Raw genomic sequence first — 13092 nt, 5'->3', positions numbered from 1 at the left:
TTAGCCAGATTTGTAAAAATGATAAGAGCTGTTTCTTGCTGTTCTAGTAGTCAAAATGTAGAACTGGGAGCATAGTCAATATATCATGAGCATGTATGATGAGTCTGATAACAATATAGAGTTTACTGTTATGGTTACATTTGTATTTTTTTTTAATTATTATTATCATTTATGTCCACTATCTGCCAATAATGGGTGCCCTACTCCAGTCATTTTAAAGGACGTGATCCCCGCACTTTAATGGGCCAGTAGGCTGCCGGACACAGAAGGACACACTAATTGGGGGAAAACATCCACAAGATGCTCCTGGAACACGGACGCACCAGGTTTAGTATATTGTTGTTTCCTGGTTTTTGCCCTAGGTGCGTCTTAAATTCCAGAGCAACTTATACGTCAAAAAATACAGTAAGTATTAAGTGCTTTATTGGTGACCTACACTTCTGGTGTTTTAACCACATCAGCCTTCAGTGTTGTTTCACCTTATGCATCCGAGCAACTTTCACCTCCCATTCATTCGCCAATAACTTTATCACGACTTATCATAATGAATTGATCTATATTTTGTTTTTCAGCCACTAATTAGGCTTTCTTTGGGTGGTACATTTTGCTAAGAATTATTTTTTTCTCAATGCATTTTAACAGAAATATTAAGAAAAAATTGAAAAAAAAATTATTTCTCAGTTTTCAGCCATTGTAGTTTTAAAATAATACATGCTACCATAATTAAAACCCACATATTTTATTTACCCATTTGTCCTGGTTATTACACCATTTAAATTATGTCCCTATCACAATGTATGGCGCCAATATTTTATTTGGAATTAAAGGTGCATTTTTTCAATTTGCATCCATCACTATATACAAGCTTATAATTTAAAAAAAAATAATAGTAATATACTCTCTTGAGATGCATATTAAAAAGTTCAGACCCTTGGGTAACTATTTATGTTGGGGTTTTTTTATTGTAATTTATTTATTTATTTTTTTATTAAAACATTTTTTATTTTTTTTTGGAGTGAGGAGGTACACAGATAATTGTAAATGTAATTGATTGAGTATGTTTAAAAAAAAAAATGTATGCAGATTAGAGTTGGGCCGAACGGTTCGCCGGCGAACTTCGGTGGTTCGCGTTCGCCTCCCGCAGGCGAACGTTTGCGGAAGTTCGCTTCGCCCAGTTCGCTTCATAAAGCAAAATTTTTACCCTCCATTTCACTGTCAGCAGACATGTTATTGTCAAACACACTGCTTTCAGTGCTAGAGAACCCGCCCACCCTCCCTTCAAGCTAGGTCCTTTATACCATTTGACTCAGTTGTCTGCCTACACTAATTAATTATGGGACAGCTGGTACACACTCTGCTAGGGAGATTTTAATCCCCCCCCCTCCTCCCTCCTACCGGAAGGAGGAGGGTCTCTTCTGGCAGGGAATTATACTATTTTAAAAGCCAGTATACATCATACCATAGCTGGGAATCGAACCCAGATCTCACTGTGTAGTGGACACGTCACCCTAAGCACTGTACCACTACAGTAGTAAGTGAAGCTAGCCGAAAATGTACCATTAATGCTCAATGCAATAGAACCATTAGGTTGCTTAAAGGAGAACTGTAGTGAGAGGTATATGGAGGCTGCCATATTGATTTCCTTTTAAGCTATACCAGTTGCCTGGCAGCCCTGCTGATCTATTTGGCTGCAGTAATAATAATAATCCAAACATTTGTATAGCGCTTTTCTCCTGTCGGACTCAAAGCGCTCAAGAGCTGCAGCCACAGGGACGCGCTCAAGAGGCCACCCTGCAGTGTTAGGGAGTCTTGCCTTGAACTCCTTACTGAATAGGTACTTGACCTAGCAAGGATTCGAACCCTGGTCTCCCATGTCAAAGGCAGAGCCCTTAACCAGTACACTTTCCAGCCACTGTAGTGTGAATCACACCAGAAACAAGCATGCAGCTAATCTTGTCAGATCTTACAAAAATGTCAAACACCAGATCTGCTGCATGCTTGTTCAGGGTCTAGGGCTAAAAGTATTGGAGGCAGAGGATCTGCAGGATAGCCAGGTAACTGGTATTGCTTAAAAGGAAATCAATATGGTAGCCTCCATATACCTTTCACTACAGTTCTCCTTTAAAGGGAACCTTAACTGAGAGTGATATGGATGTTTCCTGTAAACAATACCAGTTGCCTGGCAGTCCAGCTGATCTTTGTGACTGCAATAGTGGCTGAATCACACCCTAAAACACCCTGGCTAAAAGTATCAGTTGGTATAGTGGTTAGTGTGCTTGTCCACCATACAGTGAGACCCAGGTTCAAATCCCAGCCAATGTGAGTTGGCTTTTATGCTACAAATCCTTAAAGGGAACCTAAACGGAGAAGGATATGGATTTTTCCTTTTAAAACAATACCAGTTGCCTGAATCGCCTGCTGATCCTGTGTCTCTAATACTTTTAGCCACAGCCCCTGAACAAGCATGCAGATCAGGTGCTCTGACTGAAGTCAGACTGGATTAGCTGCATTCTTGTTTCAGGGTGTGTTTCAGGCAACTGGTATAGCTTAAAAGGAAATCAATATGGCAGCCTCCATATACCTCTCACTTCAGTTCTCCTTTAAGCAACCTAATGGTTCTATTGCATTGAGCATTAATGGTACATTTTCGGCTAGCTTCACTTACTACTGTAGTGGTACAGTGCTTAGGGTGACGTGTCCACTACACAATGAGATCTGGGTTCGATTCCCAGCTATGGTATGATGTATACTGGCTTTTAAAATAGTATAATTCCCTGCCAGAAGAGACCCTCCTCCCTCCGGAAGGAGGGAGGAATTAAAATCTCCCTAGCAGAGTGTGTACCAGCTGTCCCATAACTAATTAGTGTAGGTAGGCAAATGGTATAAAGGACCTTGCTTGGAGGAGGGCGGGTCCTCCAGCAGTGATGTGTATTTCACTCAGTTAGGTGTGGCTCCAGGTATTAGAGCTTTTGAAACATGTTTTCTATCATTTTTCCAGTTGATAGAATTTTTTAAAACTTTGAAAGTTCGCCTCCCCATTGAAGTCTATTGCGGTTCGCGAACTTTTTCGCGAACCGAACCTTTCGCAGAAGTTCGCGAACAGAGTTCGCGAACCTAAAATCGGAGGTTCGGCCCATCTCTAATGCAGATGTAGTTTTACTATTTGACCACAAGATGGCCTCAGTAATTTATTTTGTTTTTCATCCTGTAAGCGAGAGCTCTTGCTCACAGGAAGTGAAGGGAAGACGTGAAACTTAGAAAAATCGCGGCTTTTCAGAGAAGCCATCAGTCTTTCTTACGGAGACATAGATCAATGAATGGGAGCTGTGGCAGTTAGTGCAGCCTATCTGGATGAGTATATCCATCCAGATAGGCTGAAATGGTGAAATATTTTTTGAATATTTTTTGGAATGTACTATTTTGATGTAAATGTGTTTTCTCCCAGTGTCAACACCCTACCTGTGAATGTAAACATGCAATGTAATCTTCTTAAAGGACCACTCTCGTGAAACACTTTGTTTTTAAAGGGGCACTATGGCAAAAAAATTGTAAAATGTAAAATATTTGCAAACATATACAAATAAAAAGTACATTTTTTCCAGAGTAAAATGAGCCATAAATTACTTTTCACCTATGGTGCTGTCACTTACAGTAGGTAATAGAAATCTGACAGACGTTTTGGACTAGTCCATATCTTCATAGAGGATTCTCAGCAAGGCTTTTATTCTTTATAAAGGTATTCCCTAAAAAGGATTTAAACAATGATCCTGGCCAGCTTCCCTGCTCGCTACACAGTTTTTGGCAGTTGGACGGAGCAACTGCCATTCACTAAGTGCTTTTGAAAATCAATAAATCCCTGAGAATCTCCTGCAAACAGATGTACTAGTCCAAAACCTGTCACTTCTGTCAGATTTCGATTACCTGCTGTAAGTGAGTAGTGACAGCAACATAGGAGAAAAATAATTTATGGCTCATTTTACTCTGGAAAAACCGTACTTCTTATTTGTATATGTTTGCACATATTTTACATTTTACAATTATTCGCTGTAGTGTCCCTTTAAATACCCCCACAGTAGTTACTGCATACATGCAGAAGAATCACGGTGTAATTCCTTTTAATTGTTAGTGGGTTTTTTAACATCCGTGTGAGCCCTGTATGCTGGCTCAGTGCGGACGCTGACGCTGAGCTGACGGATTCTGGGAGCTATCTAAATAAACAAACAGTCTTTTTTTCCCTTACCCTCCATCATATAAATCATTGGGACCACTCGTGCTGTTTCTCCCGTGGCTTGCACACACATCAAAAGACTCTCGCACTTCCCCCTTCCCTTTGCAATCACCAAGGTAGCTTTCTGCTGCCGGAGCTTCTCGGAAGTCCAATTGCCACAGTTACGGACTATTTGTTTAGTTAGAGAGCTCCCAAAGTCTGTCAGCGATCTCTGCACTAAGCCTTGTATCCCAGCATACAGGGCTCACATGGATGTTAAAAAAAAAACACCAACAATTAAAAAGAAATACACAGTGAGTCTTCCTTTAACATCACTAGACCCACAGGGTGTGTATTATGTTACTATAGTATGCAGCTGTGGTACAGTAGATGCTACTGTAAAATCAATTGGATAAAATTGTCCCTTATACCTTTGCTAGGAATTATATATTGCATTATATATATATATATTTATTTATCTATATTTAGTATATACATATATATTTTTTTCTGTATGCATAAATATGTATGTACAGTTACCACCACAGGGTAGCTGCTATGGTTTTTGTGGCTCCACATGGCACATTTGTGGCCCTTCTCCCCGGTGCCAGTCAAAGGTCCTTCCTAGCCAATGGTGCCCCTCCCCAATAGGTAGCCCTTCAGTATAGGTAGGTAGTCAAAGTTGCACCCCCTGTATATATAGTCACCCCCTGCAAGTAGTTTGCATGTTCTCCCCAGGTCTGCATAACTTTCCTCCAAGCACTCAGGTTTCCTCACACATACAGATACGTTTATTGGCTTCCCCTAGACTATGATACATGTACTACACGATACATACATAAACATATGACTATGGTAGGCACTAGATTGTGAGCTCCTCTGAGGGACAGTTAGTGACAAAACAATACACTCTGTACAGTGCTGAATAATATGTCGGCACTATATAAATATTTAAATAAATAATTAATTAGTAGCCAAAGCTGGCCTTCCACCCATCCCCACCCAACCTCCCTTTCCCCAACACTCAGAGACCTGCAGATCAGCCGTGACTCAAAGTGATGCAGCACTCAGTAACCATATGACACACATAAAATGCAGGAAATGAGCAATGACCTCACTTCCGCTGCGCCGCTCTTCCCTCTGTTCACATTACTGCTGATCTGAGGTCTGTGTATTAATGATGGAGAGGCAGCAGCAGCCATATAAGTAACAGACAGAGCAGTAATGGCAGCACAGGAGGCCCCTGCTGTGGCATACATGGCATTTTGCCGCCCAAACTTTTTGGCACAGGGTGAGCAGAATGACATCTCCCAGTGGCATTAATTACTATTCCCCCTCCGAGTCATAGCAACTCAGAGGGAGAAGTAATTTGGGGTCCAGCGATCATCAGATAACCGAATTACCCTTGCACAGATATGGCAGTGCTCAGGTCAGGCTGCAGAGCGGGGCAGTTTGAGCACCAACATGATCTTCTTTACCTGCTTTGGGTGCACACCTGCTTGATTCGCCTCGGCCAAGCAGCACTCCTGTACCACCACAGCCAGATATACCAGTGAAAAAACAGAAAACTGGGGCTAGCACAATTATTTAATGAAAAGAAAGTACAGGAAGCCTGGCACAAGGTTTTGAGCCACTCTCCCTCCCTCAGATGCTCAGTCTTCTGTCCCAAAACATTTTTGTAAGCTCTGTTCATTGAATAAATGGGATAAACCATTTTGGTGAGCCCTATTTTGGTGTATTTTAATCGACAATGCTTTGGCAATAAACTACCTCTAAAAGAAAACATCCATGGCAAACCAAAATATATGTAATAATGTATATCACTTCATGAAGTATAAACAAATATCTACGACTTCACACAACACACTGTGGACACAGTTACAAGAACTTCTACCAGACACTGGGACATCTTAAGCAGGGGAGTAACTAGGAACCTCCAGCATCTATTATCAGTGTCTGTGCAGGCAGCAGGCAGCGGCAGATACACATACCTTCCTGCATTCCACCGTGGATGACTACAAGAGGTGACTACCTCTTGAAGCTCATCAAGAGAATGCCAAGAGTGTGCAAAGCAGTAATCAAAGCAAAAGTTGGCTACTTTGATGAACCTACAATATGACATATTTTCAGTTGTTTCACACTTTTTAGTTATGTACTATACTTCCACATGTGTTAATTCATAGTTTGGATGCCTTCAGTGTGAATCTACAATGTTTATAGTCATGAAAATAAAGAAAACTCTTTGAATGAGAAGGTGTGTCCAAACTTTTGGCCTGTACTGTATATTTATTTTATGAGGGAGTGGACACATGATTACATTAACTGTATATAATTCAATGATTGACTTTTGTATTTCTGGGTTTTAGCATATGGTTATTATGTGGTGCAATATGTTATTTGAACACTAGATGTCATCTTCATTCACTGTGTTTTTTCTGTTTTCAAAACATTTTTACTAGCGGAAGACATGTTAAACAAACCGTGTTAATGGCGTTGAGTATACAACCGCATTTTGAAAATTATTTTTAAGTACTATCAGTGTTTAGTCGACAAGTACCCCTGTATGGGGTCTTAATAATGCTTAAAAGAAAAAAGCCAGCACAAAATTCCAAACAACTGAAAGTAAAACTACACAGAACAATAACTGTAACAGTCAATACCAATAGGAATTATCTTCAAAGAAGAAAAGGAAAAAGTGAGCAATAATGAGGCAATACATAACACAGAGCATCCTAGTCTATCACTGTATTGCCGTGACACTATGTTATTATGACATGATATAGCCCCACCCTAATTCTGCTATCAGCAGGCCAATCCAGTTCAGAATTTCTCATAATCCTAGTTGTCACTCAGTCTGGATTATCTATTAACCTTGCCTGCTGAACATAGTTATTACCCCACAGCTCCCTGTTTCTCAGAAATAGATTTGGATAGAAACTGTGATTTTTTTCTGGCTTATAGGCCTATTCATATATATGAGCGGTGTACTTATTGGCCACTAGATGGCACTGTTTGTGGTCGTTTCAGCAATTATTGTTTTTATTTTTTGGCATGTTTATTAAATTTGATATATTATTTGATTGTATTTATATAATTTTTGTATCACATTCATATTATTCATATTATTTAACAATGAACACCCTGGGATTGGGCCAGCCTGACATCAAGGCATGGACTTGCGTATATGCAAGATCCTGTGTGCGCGTCATTATGCGCGGCAGGGTCTCGCAAAGGGTGTGGTCACGCCCACTGGAACTCGCCGGTCTCTCAGTTTTTTAGGGACACTTTAGTTGCAATTAGCTATCTCCGATGAAGGACAATGTTACATCCGCGTGAGCTCAGACACGGTTGTCCAGTCTTGGTGTGCGGTTTTGTCCCCATCCCAGAGTGAGTCGATTTTGGTTGACCATCTGTCACTAGTTATTTATGCAGTTTATCTGCCCTGCACAGCAGCCACGTTGCAGCACTATTTGGTCTGCTGTGCAGGTACTTGTGTTATTATACATTGCTATATGGTGTGACCTTACACCCTACGGGTGTCTATTATCTGAAATATAGTGTTTACATTATTTGTTACCTCGGCTGTATTCCCACCTGCCGTGCCTTGTAGTTTTAATTTGGTTTTATGAGATATGTCCCTTTATAAAGATATTTATTTATACTTCATGGTGTGATATATATTTATATTTTGGTTTGCCATGGATGTCTTTTGTTTGAGGTAGTTCAGTGACTATGTCCATGGTAATGGACTCTTTTGCATACCTGTTGTTCTATTGTTTGCCTACAATGCTTTGGAAATTAGTATTAAGACCCATTTCATAGAACAACGATGCAAACAATATTTCTATCACATAAAAAATACTAAAAAGATATTACAGGTTTTATTGCATTAAACTTAAAACACATAAACACGTCAATCAATGAGCAGATAAAATCACATACATGCAAACTATTTTACCTGTCCCCCCACCACTAGTCAGGAAGGGATGAAAATATATTGAATTTAAAATGACATCATTTTCTTAAACTGATTGTCCACACACCTCCACGCAAATATAGAAATACATGGATAATCACGTTCAATTAATGTAAAAAAACAGATATATTTAGAGATCTTTTATATAAAGATCATTTACTTAAAGGACCACTATTGCAAAAAGTGGTTAGATTTAAAGTAAATGTTTACACATTCTTATAAGAAATACAATAGCTGTTGCTAACAGTAGGTAATAAAAATCTAACAGATCTGAAAGGTTTTTGATTATTTCATCTCCTCATGTGAAATTCTCAGTATTTCCTTTATTCTTTACAAAAGCATTCCCTGGAAAGGAGATAAACAAGGATGTTGGCCAGCCTCCCTACATGTTTGTGCACTTTATTGGTAGCTGGACTGAGCACCTGCCATTCAGTTAGTACTTTTGAAAATAAAGAAAAACAAAATAAGTCCAACACCTGTCAGATCTGTTAGATTTTTACAAACTACTGCAAGTAAAATTGACAGAAAATAAAGGTTTCGATGGAGTTTTACACTTTCAAAAATGCACATTTTATAATTATACATACACATGGATTTCAAAGTACATTTTTTTTCCATAATAGTGGACTGTAAATAAAACACTGATTAGATGGATATCCTTATGTTATTATCGTCTATTGTGCAAAAAAATGTAAAAATATATTTAGAAATCAGTTAGGATTAGAAGTTCACTTTCAGTTTTGTACTTTCTGTGTATCCATGTTTTCTGAAGCTATCTATATAAGCTTCAAAGATGCATATGTTAATGAAACTTTTACAATTAAAAGTCATAATCCTGTGATGCTGCAACAAAAATGTTCATTCAAATTAGTTTACGGGCTCACATCCACTCGCTCATGTATCTTCTGATGACTTCTAGATGTGACTGTTGTGAGAAGCTCTTGTCACATTCTGAGCAACTAAATGGCTTTTCTCCTGTGTGAGTTCTCTGATGGTAAGTAAGAGTTCCCTCCCATGTGAAGCTCTTGTCACATTCTGTACATTTAAATGTTTTTTCTCCTGTGTGAGTTCTTTGATGCTGAGTAAGAACTGCCTCCCGTGTGAAGCATTTGTCACATTCTGTGCATTTATATGGCTTCTCTCCTGTGTGAATGCGGAGATGAATGTTGAAGTTGTTTTGACTTCTGAAGGACTTCTCACATTCAGAGCAAGAAAATGGCTTCTCTCCTGTATGAATCCTTTTTATGAGCTTTCAAGTTTAATTTCACAGTAAAACATTTCTCACATTCGGGACAAGAAAATGGCTTTTCTCCAGTGTGACTCCTCTGGTGTCCAATAAGCTGTGATTGACAAGCGAAGCTTTTCCCACACTCTGAGCAGTGATGCATAGTGTCTCCTCTGTGACTCATCATGGGCTGCTGCAGATCCACTTTGTTGACAGATACTTTTTAGGTGTAGAGCAGGAATTCAGCTTTTTATCACACCTGCAATTAAATAATTATATGTTATCTTTACTATATTATTAGAAGTTCTGACAGTATAGTAAGATATCCTATATAATCCTGTGTCTTTGGTTCCAGAACTGACAGTTTGCTGTTTGTAAACCTCATTGCTTAGTGGAAAATAACAGCTTTTTCCAACTGCCAAGGAAACAATATCTCACTGTATGCATACTGTATACTTTTGACAGCGGCGGGGCACAAGCAAGCGGGATGCGTTCTGGGGGGGTGGGGGGGGGGGGTTAGCAGCCGTGGCCTAGCACCTGTTTTTTAATGGGAAGGTATTTTTACTAGTATATATATATTCTACAAAAGTATACTTCATAGAATAATCATGTCATCTCAGAAAAATGCAATTTGAAGAATTTGCTCCAAATAAATAAACATATTGCCCATGATGACATTATATTCAGAAATAACTAATTTTAACGTTCTTTAGAAATCATAGCTGCTGCATGAGACATCCCACAATTGCCTCATCACTTAAGGAACCACTATCACGAAAAAAGGAGGCAGTTAAAATCTGACAAACCCGACAGGTTTTGGGATAGTCCATCTCCTAATGGGGGATTCTAAGGGTGTTCTTTGTTTTCAATGGCATTTCCTGAACAGCAGTTTAACTGTCAAAATCATTAGATATCAGCCAGCCTCTCTACTCACATGCACACTATTTTGTCATGTAGACTTTGCAACTGCTGTTCAGGAAATGCTGTTGAAACAAAGTAAATCCTGAGAATCCCCCATGAGAAGATGAACTGGCCCAAAACCTGTCGGGTCTGTCAGGTTTTAACTGCCTACTTTTTTCGTGATAGTGTACCTTTAAAGGGGAACTCCATAAAATGTTTTACAATAATTATGCATAAATGGTTTAGTCAGAGTTTGCCCATTGTAAAATCTTTCCTCTCCCTGATTTACATTCTGACATTTATCATATGGTGACATTTTTACTGCTGGCAGGTGATTTCAGTGGAAGGAGATGCTGCTTGCATTTTTTGGCAGTTGGAAAAATCTGTATTTCCCACAATGCAACAAGGCTCCCACAGAGAGGGGTTTCAACACAATGGGCTTGATTCACAAAAGCATGCTAACTGTTAGCACGCCAGTGAAAAGCTGCTTATCACGTGCAAAATGCCTCTTCTCTTTTGCGCGCGTAATGTTTTATGGGCACTACTTCACGTGCAAAATCAGCTGCTTCACGTGCTAAGTAGCGTAATAAGCATACTTTGCACGTGAAGCAACTGATTTTGCATGCGAAGTAGTGTGCGTAAAACTTTACGCGCAAACTTTATGTGCGCTAAAATAGCACGCGAACAGTAACAGCTTTGCCGTGCAAACTACTTAGCACCCTAGTTTTCACATGCAAAGCTTTTAGGCGTGCTGACTGTGTTAGCACTCTTTAGTGAATCAAGCCCAATGTCAGCCATACAGAGCCCCCTGATGAGCCGTTTGAGAAAAGATAAAGATTTATCATGGGAAAGGGGGCATCAGCCACTGATTGGGATGAATTTCAATCCTTGGACAGGGTTTCTTTTAAGGTAAAGAGAAACATCTTCACAGCCAGAATACAAGAACAGATACAATATCTCCTAATAAGATAACCATTGCACAGTGAAAATGAAAAACTACTTAGATGTGTGCATAAAGGAACAATTTTGCCTTAAGCCAACAACACAACAGATATAAAAGACACATTTATAATTCCTTTCCAGAGGAAAAAAACAATTCTAACATTGTAAAGATAAAGAAACAAAATACAAAGATTATGACTAAAACTTTCATCATTGTAATAGTATATTTGGAAAGTTACAACATAGCATCAGTAGATGCATCACAAATCTATATACAGGAAAAAAATGATACATGTGGCTTGGGTACACTAGTAGAAAAAAGGTGACATTTAAAATAGGTATACAAGCATAGCAGTTACAATTGTATAACCCTTTTGTGTCTTGGAATGTTATTCATTTAATAGCTTGCACTCTGCTATACATTTTATTCTTCATGTTACATCTGCCATTGTAATCATGTTACATCTGCTATTGTAATCACCAGTTCTGTACTTTATACCAGTGTCCATATTTGATGTATATCATTGTCTGTGTCATTATGTATCCCTTGTTTGTTTTCCTACTTTGTACAGCGCCACAGAATATGTTGGCACTTTCAAAATAAATATTCCTATGAAGATGTCGCTTACTGTAGGGATTATCATCTGACAGCTGTGAGCCTTTTACCAACAGGCTATAGGCTTGTTCAAGTCCTCAAGGAGGATTCTCAAGATTTCCTTCATTTTTAAAAGCACTCCCTGCTATAAACCACAGTGTACATGTGTGACTATAGTGTGCCAAGCAATTAAATTGGGCAGCTCATCTCTGCCTGTTTGCATAGCATGCATAATTGCATAGGAGTGTAAAATCAGTGCTGGGTTGTTATATCGCCAAACTCCAGATTGAGTGCAGTGCAGGTATAGCCAATACTGTTACTGATAAAATATAGCTGAGTACTGTTATTGGCTGCCATGTAGGATTACTGGTTGAAAAGCTTGGCTAAGAGATTAGTACTAGGCTCACTTATAGCAGGGTTAATGTTAGGGGGTGGGGCTGAATGTTACATTGAGGCTTAGTTATAGGAAGGTTAGTGTTTTGAGAGAGGTTAGTAAAAGGTTAGATATGATAGTGTTAAGAGGTATAGGTTAATTTAATATTGGGATGTGTTAGAGGTGATTAAGTGATGGCAATAGTGGCACACAAATTACTGACACTTAGATAATATTAAAGTATCATGACTGATATTCAAAATAATGGCAATCAAGGCACCCAAATAAACACACACTTCTTTTAAATATATTCAGAATGCACTCTCGTCAAAACTTTTAGATTGTTATAACTCTCTTTTATAATGTTACATCACCTTATCATGATAGCGCTACATCTGATAACTTACATGAACATTTGTTCATCTGTAGTGACTTATTTTTTACACTTTATATGATTTCATATACACTCTTTATGGACACTTTTATTTGCAATTAACTTTATAAATAATAAACAAAGTTGACACAAAGAGCACCTTTCAGCAAGAAGTTAAATCTCTTGATCACAAGCAAAAATATATTTTCTGTATAGTCCAGGCCTAACACTGGCAGCGTCAATGTTTCCTTTCTAACAGGTTTACTTTTGTACAATATAAAATCAGACATGTGTCATCCAGTTATGAGTCACACATGCAAAAGCCATTTCTGTATAATATCTAACCTATTAACATGATTGATAATTTAAAGAAAGAAAAATAACAATACAATCAATATTACAGATCAGGAAATCAGTATGTTTATAGTTACCTGGTAGAAAGTAGTATTGGGTCCCCTTATTCCTGTGATCTCTCTTTGAGCCTTCTGCCTGACTGAGGTC

General features: G+C 38.6%; 1 pseudogene; it reads right to left on the bottom strand.

Annotated features, from left to right (window-relative positions):
- The window catches only part of LOC137562112 (zinc finger protein 850-like), a 226278-nt pseudogene that overhangs the window by 166250 nt on the left and 46936 nt on the right, over nt 1-13092 (bottom strand).

The sequence above is a fragment of the Hyperolius riggenbachi genome, chromosome 3, assembly GCF_040937935.1.
Source record: "Hyperolius riggenbachi isolate aHypRig1 chromosome 3, aHypRig1.pri, whole genome shotgun sequence".
Classification (NCBI taxonomy): Eukaryota; Metazoa; Chordata; class Amphibia; order Anura; family Hyperoliidae; genus Hyperolius; species Hyperolius riggenbachi.
The sequence above is the reverse complement of the archived record's forward strand: the minus strand, read 5'-3'. Positions and strand labels throughout refer to the sequence as shown.